Source organism: Stegastes partitus, unplaced genomic scaffold, assembly GCF_000690725.1.
Source record: "Stegastes partitus isolate 25-593 unplaced genomic scaffold, Stegastes_partitus-1.0.2 Scaffold561, whole genome shotgun sequence".
Taxonomy (NCBI): Eukaryota; Metazoa; Chordata; class Actinopteri; family Pomacentridae; genus Stegastes; species Stegastes partitus.
Window position 1 is genome coordinate 6,532 of NW_007578292.1, and position 12,815 is coordinate 19,346.

Sequence of the window (12,815 nt, forward strand, 5' to 3'; positions counted from 1 at the left end):
ATTTATCATCAGCTGTCTCTAATAGAAACCAGTGCAAATCACTTACTACTGACTGTGTTTATGTGCATGTGTAGAAATATATCAAAGTGAGTTTGAACTCAACAGCACTGTGCGAATGGAGACAAACATATTTCTACACCATATTTAACAGCCATACATCACTAATGCACTGGCACCATACTTCTTAAAGCATGCAGGCACTCTAAAAGAGATTCCTACCAAACAATGACTCCTGGTGGTGATGTTATCAAATGACTGAATGAACTGAACGAAAGGTAATTAGAAGTGAAAAAAAAGGGGAGAAAAAGAAGGGTGGACAGTGGGGAAAAACAAACCAGAGAGCTAATTAACTGAACTGACACATCATTAAAATTGAGTAATGATGATAACACACACGTTGACACCACAATGCAGCGAATAAATATGTAATTCCTCCTATTTAGCTTTTGTTCTTCTTCAGATATATCGTGATGGATCATAGATGATTGTAGAACTGCTGTGTCATGATAGCAGCATTATCGTGGGAAAGGAAAGAAATCTTTTTCTTCTGTGCGAACATTAAAGAAGCTACTTAATTATCTTGGCAGCACTCGACTCCTCCTGCCTTCTGGCTGATCCAGGAGCTGATGTAAACATCTCTGGACTGTCCTGTAACACCTCCCACCTGTCATTCAAAGCAGCCACATCCTTAACGATGCACAACTTTAAGCCTTTAATACAAAACTAACAGGTAAGTTATACAGAAACGAAATTAAACTAACTGACCACAAAACAACACAAACATCACAAAATGACCACAAGAAAACAATTAATCAACTGACCACAAAAAACCCACAAAATGATCACAAAATTTGCACAAAGCAACACAAAATGACGATGAAAGGAACAAAATATTCAAAAAGTGACAACAAAGAGGGAAGAAAAGAGACCCAAAGTGACCATAAGGAGACAGGAAGTGACACAAAATGAGCAGAACGAGATGCACAAACACAACTCACCTCCTGTACAGCTGTCACCAAAGGAGAGTTTACCTAAAGAGAGCAAAATGGCTTTAAACATGATTATTTCTGCTGTAAAGTTGGACACTTTAACATGGGGGTCTATGGGGATTGACTCGCTTTAGGAGGCAGCCTCTAGTGGCCAAGTGAGGAACTGCAGTTTGTGGCACTTTTCCTTGAGAACACTGCTTCATATCCAAACAGAGAAAAATGTCACACAGCAGCAAGTTGACCCGAGTAACACAGAAAACAGTCGGGTGTTTCTCCGTCCACGTTCCTCTCTTTGACTAATGTTCGTCTGCACAGCGCACTGAGAATGATGAAAGGATATCGCTCACCTGGTGCACTTCAAAAGCCTCCAACCACCTCATGGCTGCTGGATCCAAGAGAACAAAACCAGACGAGATGTACAACGTCTGACTTCAATGCCTCTCTTATCTATAGAAAACACATGATTTAGGAAGATGTATATTCCTGTTGTGACAATGACTTGGAGTTTTTGAAATGTAAAACTCTGAGAGGGAAAAGCATTTTTTTTTGTGTATTTCTGCAGTGTGTTGCTTGAATGAATATGTGTGAATCCCCCCCATCAGAGGCACACAGGAGGCTGCGATGTATCAGCTCGTGTTGTCGGTTTGCATTTTTTGGGTGTTTGTAACGAGGGCGGGTGTGTGTTTGTGTGGTAATGGCAGGTCAGGAGGACGGAGACCACAGCTGCATCATGTCATTATGACCCAGGCTGCTGTTGTTTACCGTCCGTCCGTCTATCCGCTCAGCCATCCATCTTATCTGTCGTTCCCTTTTTACATCTCGTCTGTTCACTTTTTTACCTCCTGTCTTTTTTCATCTTGCAGCCCGGTGCCTTCTGCCTGCTCTTTTAAACTTATGTGTCATCTTCGTTTTCCTCTAAACCTGCAGTTTACAACCCCTGACTTCATCTCGCCTCATCACAGTTTCTCAAACTTTTTGCTTTAAGTCCTCCATTTTCCTCTCTCCTTTTCCTTCTTCTTCTTCTAAAGTTTCCAGCCTTTTTTTTTTTCGCCCCTCTCCTCTATTTTGTTCCTGTATTTATGCTCCTCCGCCTCACACTGACATTTTAGATGCTCCGGCTTTTATCCTGCAGCTTACAAAAAGAGACATCCTCCCTCTGATTCTGATCTGCTTTTAAGCTCCACTTTGAGTCCCTGGAAAGGTAAATCAAGAACTTCTGAAGTTGCTGAAATGCTCCAAATTACAAAAGAATCTAGAAAATGTTCACTACTGCAAAATTCCAAGTTTCTTCAATAAAACGATTATTTTGTGTTGTAGCTCACTTTGATCCTACTGATAGATTTGAACCAGCCTGTAAAATCAAATCAACCAAATCAAATCAGGTTTATTGTCATTTTGCTGCACATACACAGTAGTACAGACAAGATGAGAGAGCGTTTCTTCAGGATTATTCAATCAATTTTGCAGAATGCACGTCTGGGATAAGACACCAAACGTTAGCTGTCTCCTGAAGGGGGCGCTGCCTCCATACGCGCCGCCATTCGTTGAACATGGCGAACCTCTTCAGGTCCTGGTAGGTCTTCAGGGACACAAAGACTCTCACTGTGTGCTGTATTTCTTCATTATGTAAAAGCACTTCATTCTGTTCTTAAAGGTGCTATACAAATAAAGTTCATTAGTATATTATTATTATATTTTGGGTGGAGCTAAGAAAGAACATGATGTTTCCCCAAAACAGTGATGGGAATTTGTTTTGATAGAACATTTGTACTGTCATTTAAATGGTGAGTTTGCTGAAAAACAGTAGTAGGGCTGATTTACTGCATGATCTAAATTATCTTCAAACCTTCACCTTGTTTAGTGTGGTAGGTTGCTGCCTGGAGGTTGTTGTTGTTGTTATGAAATAGTAATAATGCCAGCCTTTTTTTGCTTACAAAAGCCATAAACAATCATTCATATTGTTATTTTCCTGTGCTAATTTTATTTAATCATATTTATAGTTAATTGATGTCACTAGACATTGATGTCTAGTGCTGGAGCTGGTGGCTGAATATGCAGGGTGTTTAGGTCAAACGGCAAATGAAATGAGATCCCTAAGGGATAATTAATGCTTTCCACATCTGTGTGCGTAGTCTGATAATTACACAACGGGCAGCGCATGTGGCTCTGTTTATACCACAAAGGGTCCACGCTGGTCAGTTGCATTGCCTCTAAATTGAATGCAGACAAACACACAGGGCGATTTTTACAGGAAAAAGCAGCTGCCTACAGATTGTTGTCACTGAATATTCCTGAAATGTGTCAAGCACAGTGGGCACACGTAACACATGATTTAGAAATTCCTTTCACATTTGGGATCTGTCACTGGAAAACATGTACAAATCAAAGCACCTCCAAAATCTGGCGGGAACGACATAAATGACAACTCTTTACATGATGAATTATAAAGGTGTGGAGGTTAAGGAGGTTATTCCAGATGTCCCTCTTCTCAAAAACACTTTCCAGTTCCTCCTGGGAGGCGCGTTCCCAGGTGAGATAAGATACATAATCCCTCCAGCGAGGTCTGGGTCTACTATGGGGTCTTCTCCTAGTTGGATGTTCCCAGAAAACCCCCAAAGGAATTGACCTGAGATCAGATGTTCGAATCAACTTCTAGTGGTCTTAATGCGGCTATAATAATGGCTCTTCCAGGTGTAAATTATCAACCTGAAAACAAACTTTTAATCCGAGTCATGAACACTTTAACTGCAGGGAGCTTTCACTATTTGTAGAGCTGTTGCTCTCAATGACAATATACGGCGTGCCTGAATTTAAGGTACTTTTATGTTGAAGTATCCTGTAACATGAGTTCATCACCCCCCCTACTACAGTATTAACAATCAGCCTGTATTTTCTTTCCAGTGTGATCTTTAGTATTGATTTGTCACATTCTGCGCAGAGTGATTTCAGGGACTGCAGTGTGCGCAGGCCTGCTGGGCCGTCAGAAAACCCTGTGTTCAAATATAGTTTTGGACAGGACGGGCGCCATCAATTACACTAATGCCGCTGAGCTAAAGTTGGTTCCCTTCCTATTCAGCCCACTGTGTGTTCAGCCAATGGCATCTGGCACATTACACACCCAGCTGTGTGTGTGTGTGTGTGTGTGTGTGTGCTCAGACTTTCAGCCTGTATGCTTAGGCAGTAAACCTAGATGCCTCATTAACTCATATACCGTCTTATTGGCTCAGCATGTAACGGCCTAGGTGTGTGTGTGTGGATGTGACACAGATGTGAATACAGATCATGGCTGGTTTTGTAGGGTCATAAACTGTTTGTTATGACTTTTACACACAAATTAATTTTATTTCATTGTCCAGTCCTGCATCATAAAGTGGCTTCATAACACCAGAAGGGTATTTTGATGTGTCCACAGCACGGGTCTCTGCTCAGCTCCACTGATGGCGGAGAACTGGTACAGCTTTTGTAAAGGCACAACTGAATGACGCTGGTTTGATAAGCTACAAGGGTTCTCACTTTTGCATTTAGCTTTTTTATTGTCTGACAATTCTGTTTTAGCTTTTTATGTGTTTCAGTGCAGCAGAAGACCATCTTTGAACACCTTGAAGCAGATGGGCTGCAGCAGCAGAGGACCACTTTGGATGCCACCACCGTCAGCTAAGAACAGGAAACTGCAGCTGCAACTCACATGGGTTCATCAACACTGGAGAATAGAAGATTGGAAAAACGTTGTCTTGTGAGTTTTGATATCTGCTGCAACATTCAGATGGTCAGAATTTGGTGTAAACAACATGAAAGCATGGACGCCACAGCCTACCTCAGTATTGTTGCTGCTCAAATCCATCCCTGTATGACCACAGTGTACCCGTCTTCACATCGTCACGAATCTCAAATCATCTCAGACTGGTTTCTTGAACATGACAGTAAGTTCACTGTACTCCAAAGGACTCCACAGTCAAGGGATCTCAGTCCAGCAGAGCATTTTGGGATGTGGTGGAACGAGAGATTCGCATGGATGTGCAGCCGACAAATCTGTTGTGATGCTTTTACGTCCATATGGACCAAAATCTCTGAGGAATGTTCTCGGTCCCTCGTTTTGATTGCTGGTTGTATTTGTTGGAACTGGAGTGAACAGACTAGGACTTTAATTTAACATGAGACTCGGAAGATGGAGTCATTGCAACTTCCACAGCAGAAAAATTAAGCCAAAAACTGCAGTTCCTTAAATGGCCACTGGAGGCTGCCTCCAAAACGAATCAATCCCCATAGACGTCCATGCAAAAATAAGCAGCTTTACAGTAGGAATAAACATATTTGCAGCCTGGTACAAACAACGGTTATGGTCTCTGTAGCTAATGCCCCCAATCATGACAACTCTACAAGACGTGAATTTTTAAGAAAATCAACGGTCTAAATTGTATTAATGCTTAAAGAGCTGCATGATTAAGGGTCCGGCTGTTTGAGGAAACTCCTGCTCCACCTCTTTTCCTCATTTTTTTAAGATGAGCTGGGAGTTAGGAAGAGTCAGGCATTTCCAAGATAACAACAGCAACCAAACTGAGCTTCAAAACCAGAAACCTAACGGTGACATCACAAACAGTTTGTCCATCTTTATGTAATCTATTGAGTGAAACGTCTTCTTTTGTCAGCTTCAGAAGTCACATTCCTCCAAACATTTTTGCATATGGTCACATTCAGAAAGCTACAGATGTTGTATTAGTGTGACAGATACGTATACTAGTACACATGTAGCTATAAAATGTGCATATAACCACTGGATCAGACTCAGTACTGGAGATACTCAGTGATAAAGGACTCCAAATGGGATTGGGACCAAAAAAAACCCTCATAACAGTCTACATTATGGGACCAGTGCACACTATTATTGATTTCCGGTTGAACATATAATGTATTCTACCTGCTATCGTAAAATACATTAGCTGACTACTGTTATCAGTGTGACTGATAGCAGCTCTTTTAATGGAATCACTCAGAAATAAAAAATAAAAAAAAACGAAACCATGTTGTGTGCATGAAATGAGCTTCCAATGTCGTCAGCTTTACTCAGCGTTCACACCATCTGCCTCTTACCTGCAGCAGTCCTCTCGTTTTTAGCTTTCACTGTCCTAATGTTTCTCTGTGTCTCATGTTTATTCATTACGATTCATTATTCATCACCATCGTTTGTTTGTGTTTTGTAAGACAGGCCTAGTTCTTGTGGGAAATAATGAAGAAGAGCAAAAAAAAAACAAAAAAACAATGATGCTGAAATGCTTGATGAAGCTGAAATCGTCATAGCGGGTTTGAAGGCTCGCCGAGATGTTCAGATGAGAAGCGGTGAGTCATAGCACCTCGAGCCATTGACTCACCTGCTCATTAATGATCCTGCTCTCAAAGTTTAGTCTCTGGTTGCTGTTTCCAGAACAGGTTCACACAGGAAGCTCCCAGAGCTGCGCAACAACAGCAACGCTTCCTGCCAGACGCCGATTAGGAGTCCTCTGACCGGGTGGATCAGTGGGTAACCAGCTTAGTGATTCCACTCTGTGAGTAATGGGAGTGTTGGGCGCTGATGGCACCGTGGCAACATGGGCGCAACACACACACACACACACACACACACACACACACACACACAGATGAAATGTCCGTCCTCCTCCGTCTCGCCGCTTCGCTCCCGTCTCCCTCCATCTCGCTCTCCCAGCATGCTTTGCCCCGTGTGCCCTTACACTAATAAGCTCTTATCACTATTATGGATAACACCATATTCCACTGTGGGCTCCTTAGCCGAGGTACCTGGCAGATTTGCTTGAAAGAACTCATTCAAGTGATAAGCACAACAGGGGGAGAAAAAAAATAATCTGCTCCTTCAACCTCGGCCAAGATTCTGCAGCAGTTTAGCAAATGTAAAAAAAAAAAGGTTCGATTTTCGTTTAATTAATTTTTATCTTGCTCGATCTAACCTGTTTCATGAAGCCAGTCTGCGACGAAGAATAGCGCGACTCCTTCCTTTTCATCCTGCACCTGTCCTAAATAAAGGAGGCGCTACCTGTGAGCACCGTCGCTGATGTGAGGCTGCAAAATGTTAAATCTAAGGGGCAACAGAACATCAGACGTGTTTCATGAAACGATGAACCAAGGTCACATTTAGTATTTATATCAGAGATTTGTGATTCAGCGAGTTAAAAACCCACTTGCGGTGACTTCAAACATGGTTTTAGTAACTCATCACAGTGAGTTTTCAAACTCAAGTGGGTTGAAAAAGGTGACTCTAATCCCCCCGACACACTTCAGCTACAGACAAAAACCAGAAACCGTTTCAGCAGGAGTTAGCCAAAAAATGCCAAACCTTTCCTGGCCTCAGCTTCTCAAATGCGAAGGTTTTCTCTGTTTAACATCGTTCTAAACTAAATGTCTTTGTTGTCAGTTTAGTCAGTATTAGGTACCTTAAAGCAGGACTTTCAACTTGGGTGATATTTATCCCAACTGCTGTGAGAGCAACTTGCATGATAGTTATCGATGTCAAAAAAAGGCCAATTGTAAAGGTTTCTACAGAAGCCGAGAGCGGTCATGGCCGCACATTTTTTTAAACGCTGCTTTCCCGAGATAACGGGATAATTATCTCGCTATCTCGAGAAAACGGTGTTCGATAACGAGATAATTATCCCGTTGACAGTTTCGGCTGTCACTTCAGCCTTCATCAGAAGTTGTTGGACTTCCTGGTGTGACGTATCTTATGTAGACAGCTGACCGGGAACTCCGACATGACGTGTCATGAGAACAGCTGACCGGGCACGACAACTTACAATGAAGCGCTCGTGCTCGGTCTCGTCTGTCCTCCGGCCCCCCGCTGGTGACTGAGGATGGAATCCATCCTGGACCGGGCACGAGCGGGCAAACACAAACACCAATTATCTCGTTTTCACGAGAAAGAACAGTAGCGGAAAACGACTGCTCTCGGCTTCTGTAGGTTTCTGTCCTTTTAGAGGCTCATTCAATTTAAAGCATGAGTAGAAAAAAATATAAATACTCAACAGTAAAGTAAAACAACAAAAAATACCAATATAAATGAAAATAATTTGGTCTTTGGTTTGGTTTTGTTGTTGTTGGTGCTCAGCCGCCTGCTTCCCCTTTATGCCACATTTTCCTCCCAGACGGCATCATTTCATGATGATGAAGCGCAGATCAAATACAACGTACTGACAGGACGAATCTCAGCAGAGTGATTGAAGCAAATTTGTTGAACTGAATTGCTTTTCTGGAGAGTTAGTCAGCGTGAACGCACCACTACTGCAATAAAAGAAAAAAGAAAAAAAAGTTAAAATTGGTTGAATCACAGCAACTGGCTGTTTTCAGTGTGAGGGTTCCAGGATGTCTGGACTGTCTCTGATCAGGGAATTGGGGTCTTTGAACTGTGTGGATACGCGAGATCGACAGATTATTGGCCTGCTCGATTATTGGGACCGATATTTGTCATTTTTCAGATTTTCGGTATTGTCATTTAAGGTATTACTGATGTAGTTGACTCTCTCTTTAGTCACAGTTTCCCGCCCACAGCCTTCTCTGATTGGTTAATATGCTGAGTAACAGCCAATCAACAATCAAAGCTACTGTTTACAGACCAGGACAGACGAGCACATTTGAAGACCGAACCTGTGTTCTGAAAGTAAGATAAGAGCAGATCAGACAGGAGGCTAAGGGTTGGTCAGGTATCATAGGTATCAAAATATTTTTCTAAGATTAAGTCCGATTAACTTCAGTAATCTGCTCTGCTCTCTCCGTAGCAGAGACACAACCTGCAAAAGCTGAACAAATCAAGAAATCAGCTGCTTTCACAGTGGCTAAGGCTAAGCTAAAAGTTAGCGGCTAAATTAGGAGGCAGATTACCTCAAAACACTGTCTGGAAAATAATAACTAATAATGCTTTAAGATTCAGGTCTTGGTGGGAAATAAAGTGACAGAGCAGAGGAACAACAGATGTACAGGTGACAAGCAGCTAGTTCTCAATAAATCAGGCTCACAGTAAACAGAGGAGAGAATCGTAGGGTCACATGATGCTCTGACTTCATCACTCCTATTTCTGTTACTTGTACTCAGCTATAACAACCATTAATAATAAAGTAACATAGATATGAATGACAGTTTCCCCCTGTTTACCACATTTACTGTAGTTCCAAATATCAGTAATTCATCTTTCTTGCTCAGTATTGGCCCTAAAGAACATCAGTCGCTTTCTAGTGGACACCATGTTTTCCCCTCAGAACGGGGGATGATTGTGTGACCCTCGTGTTCTGCTGGTCACTCGTCTCTGATTTCTTTTGGAAACCCACTGAAGCGAAGGCCATCACGAAGTAGCCAGGCAATAAAAAACATACTGTGCTTTCCTCTAAATGGAACTATTAGCAGAGCGCCACACCTCACGCTGTGTGTTACTGATGTCACATTTTTCACTTAGTACGCACATTTTTGAGATCCACCACCCTCCACCAGTGGCGACAGAGCTGCCATACAAGGTGCTGCCTACCATTGTGAGCAACTTCTAGGTTCAGCGTCTTGCCCAAGGACACTCTGATTGGCGGGGGATCGAACCACCAACCTTGGGAATAGTGGACAACCCGCTCTACCACCTGAGCCACAGCCTGAATGCTGCAATAATTGTTAGTGAGAAAACTTTGAACTGTTTGTTAACTGCTTTGGAAGACGGCATCTTTGAAATGAATACAGTTTAATACCTTAATGTGTCTCATTTCCTACAGCCACCATGTTGACTATTCAGGCCTTAAACTATGGAGCACACACATCCACACACACACACCTACACACACATCGACAGCCGACTCTCGGCTCACTCGTGTGTCACCAGCTGCTCTCTCAGTGATACAAGTCAGCGTCGCTCCAAACAGCGCTTTGGCTCTACATTTGTAAACCATCGAATTCTCTTTCTCGCTGTTGACAGAAACATCGCTTTTGTTGAAACACCAAACAGGGATTTGAAGCGTGTCAAATATTGACAAAGACAGAGAAAGAAGAGACGGAGGGAAGCGTTCATGTGACACGAGGCGGCGGATTACAGAGAGGAGGACCACCTGCGTGCCAGCGACTGTTTCTGCCTTTATCTGGATGCTGATACGCCCGTTAAAAGACACTTCGGCATACAGAAGCACCGCAGCTTTATCTCACAAGTGAGGCAGCCTGCAGCAGCTCTGCGGCTGATGGGTAGTAATTGTAATGACTCACAGCTGAACCTGTCAGAGTTGTTTAGCGGAGGAGACGTTTAACAGAAGGGATGCACTTTCAGCAGACTGAGGAAACTTATTTCGTTTTAGGTCTGCGACGGCCTTCAGTGAATCAAGACGGAAAGTTTCTCCTCGGCGCTGATTTGATTTGTGATGTTTTCAGACTTTGCATAATGTTATTTGGGTTTGATAGCAGCCAGTAAAGGTAAACATATAATTCACTATAATTAAACTCAGCGTGCTGCGTATGATTTTAGGCTCCTCAGATTCTAAAGCACCACATGAAGTCGACTAGCAGCCATCTGAGTGGGTTTGGATGAGAAAACAAAGACAAACAGATCTCGCATGAGCTTCATATACTCTCCAACACACCATTCCTCTGAAGGATGCCCAGTGGATGGATTTACAGTTTGGTCCACATTAACAGAACTTTGTACACCGAACTGGATGAATGCATCAATCATTAAGCTGCTCTGTACTCATTTTTTTTCTATTTATTAGACTTGGTTAATGTTTTGTTCGACCACCAGTCTTGTATTTAGACCATCCAGCATAATAAAGAGCTGTAATTCACATTCAGCGTTCGACTTTTTACCATTTTGAACAGAAATGAGGAATTTCAAACTGAACTCACCTTTTTATACCCAAATCTGAGCCACTGGGCTTCTCTGACAAGTCAGGAATGTATCAAGCAGAACATTCAACCACTAAAACTCATTTTTCTGTTCAGAAATGCAAGTAAACAACAATAATTTCACATCTTAAACAAGAAATGATCATGTGCTTTACTGTTTTTTCAGTTTTTTGTAAAACAGTACATTTAAAAATTCCTGGATAACATTAATAATTATATTTTTTACCATTAAAAATATCATTTTGGTTAAAGAACTTCTACATATTGGCATATTAACCATCAACAGAAACATAATAAATGAGTTTGGTAGTCACCAAGGCTGTTAATTTAGGGCAGCTGTGGCATAAACCTCACACTGGGTGGTGGTCTAATACATTTCTTAAGCACTACATATGCATAAAACAATTTTAGATCTTTGAAAATGAACAGATGATGAAGTTATTTGTACTTTTGTAAAGTTGCATTCACTTCAGTCTCAGTTTTAAATGTGTTTTGGGAGAAACCTTGTACGGAACATGCTGTAACAAACCTGCAAATTGTTGTTGAATACTACAGTAAACTGATAATAATCTTTAAAATATCTCATTAAATTCAACTTGTTTAAATCTGCAGAAACCCCCAAACACACAATTACTGTGAATAACATGATTAAAAGCACAACACAACACGTACAACACATCCAGTCGGTGCTGCTGCAGTGCTAGTTTGCCACTAAACCATCCATCCATCCATTATCTATACACCGCTTAATCCTCACTAGGGTCATGGGGGGCTGGAGTCTATCCCAGCTGACTCAGGGTGAAGGCAGGTTCACCTGGACAGGTAACCAGTCTATCACAGGGCTACACTTAGAGACAGACAACCAAGCACACTCACATTCACACCTACGGACAATTTAGAATCACCAATTAACCTCAACATGTTTCTGGAGGAAGCTGGAGAACCCGGAGAGAACCCACGCTGCACGAGGAGAACATGGAGACTCCACGCAGAAAGATGCTGGGTGTCCTCACCGGGATGCGAATCGGCGACCTTCTAGCTGCGAGGCAACAGTGCTAACCACCGAGCCACCTTGCAGCCCTGCCACTTAACCATAAATCTACACCTTGTGTATATAAATGCATCTTTATATTTCCTTATAATGTATTGGGTTTACAAATTTCAGACTTTGGCGACTCCCTGCGGTGGCGCCGGAAAAGACAGCAGAGCATCCTGTGGTACTGATGGATCTGCCCTCAAGACACTGAGATGGATAAAATGAAAACAACACACAGAATGCACCAATTTTCAAACGCAAGCAGATAAAACCTCCGTTAAACAAATAAAGGCTTCATCAGTGCACATGCTCCAGGTTGGGGACTCACTTCTGACAGTCTGTCCTATCATTCAGCAGTGTCTAGTTGGATCTGTTTTACAGTCTAAAATAATAGTGTAAGTTATAATTCATAACATGCTTTACAGGGAAATTAATGACACCCACATACCAAAACCAAAGTTCAGTTTTGTTGAGTGCCAAACAAGGTGAACCTGGAAACACAGTTCGTGCAAGAAACAATAATCTTTCCATTAGATTTAAAAGGCGTACTCACTGGCAGTGGAACGCTCTGCTGCTATTGCAAATCAACCAAGAGAGAAGCGCCATGAATTCCTGATCTTTGGTCCCGAAGCAGCTTCGAGCATGTGTGTTTCTATATTCATGTGCTATTCATGAGTTCTTTGTCGGGACCAGAACACCGGACCTCACAAAGTTTAGTATTTAAATAAGAGGTTGGAGTCGGGTTAAGGGGAAGGTTAGGGGCTGGAGGAGGCACAGTGTCAACGAGAGTCCTTATAAAAATAGTGAGACAAGGATGTGTGTGTTTGTGTGTGTTTGTGTGTGTGTGTGTGTGTGTGCGTGCATGTGTGTGTGTAAGTATGTAAACTTTTCAAAGTACTGTCCCTGTAGAGTCACTGAAGACTTTT

General features: G+C 42.2%; 1 long non-coding RNA gene across 1 annotated transcript in view; it reads right to left on the reverse strand.

The window, feature by feature from the left end:
* The window catches only part of LOC103362199 (uncharacterized), a 17,346-nt gene extending 6,203 nt beyond the window's left edge, over window positions 1–11,143 (reverse strand). Inside the window, exons 1-2 of the long non-coding RNA XR_520450.1 lie at window positions 11,131–11,143; window positions 999–1,009 (exon numbers count right to left, since the gene is read on the reverse strand). This is a non-coding gene — a long non-coding RNA (uncharacterized LOC103362199). The remainder of the gene's footprint in view (window positions 1–998; window positions 1,010–11,130) is intronic.
* Window positions 11,144–12,815: the final 1,672 nt, after the last annotated feature.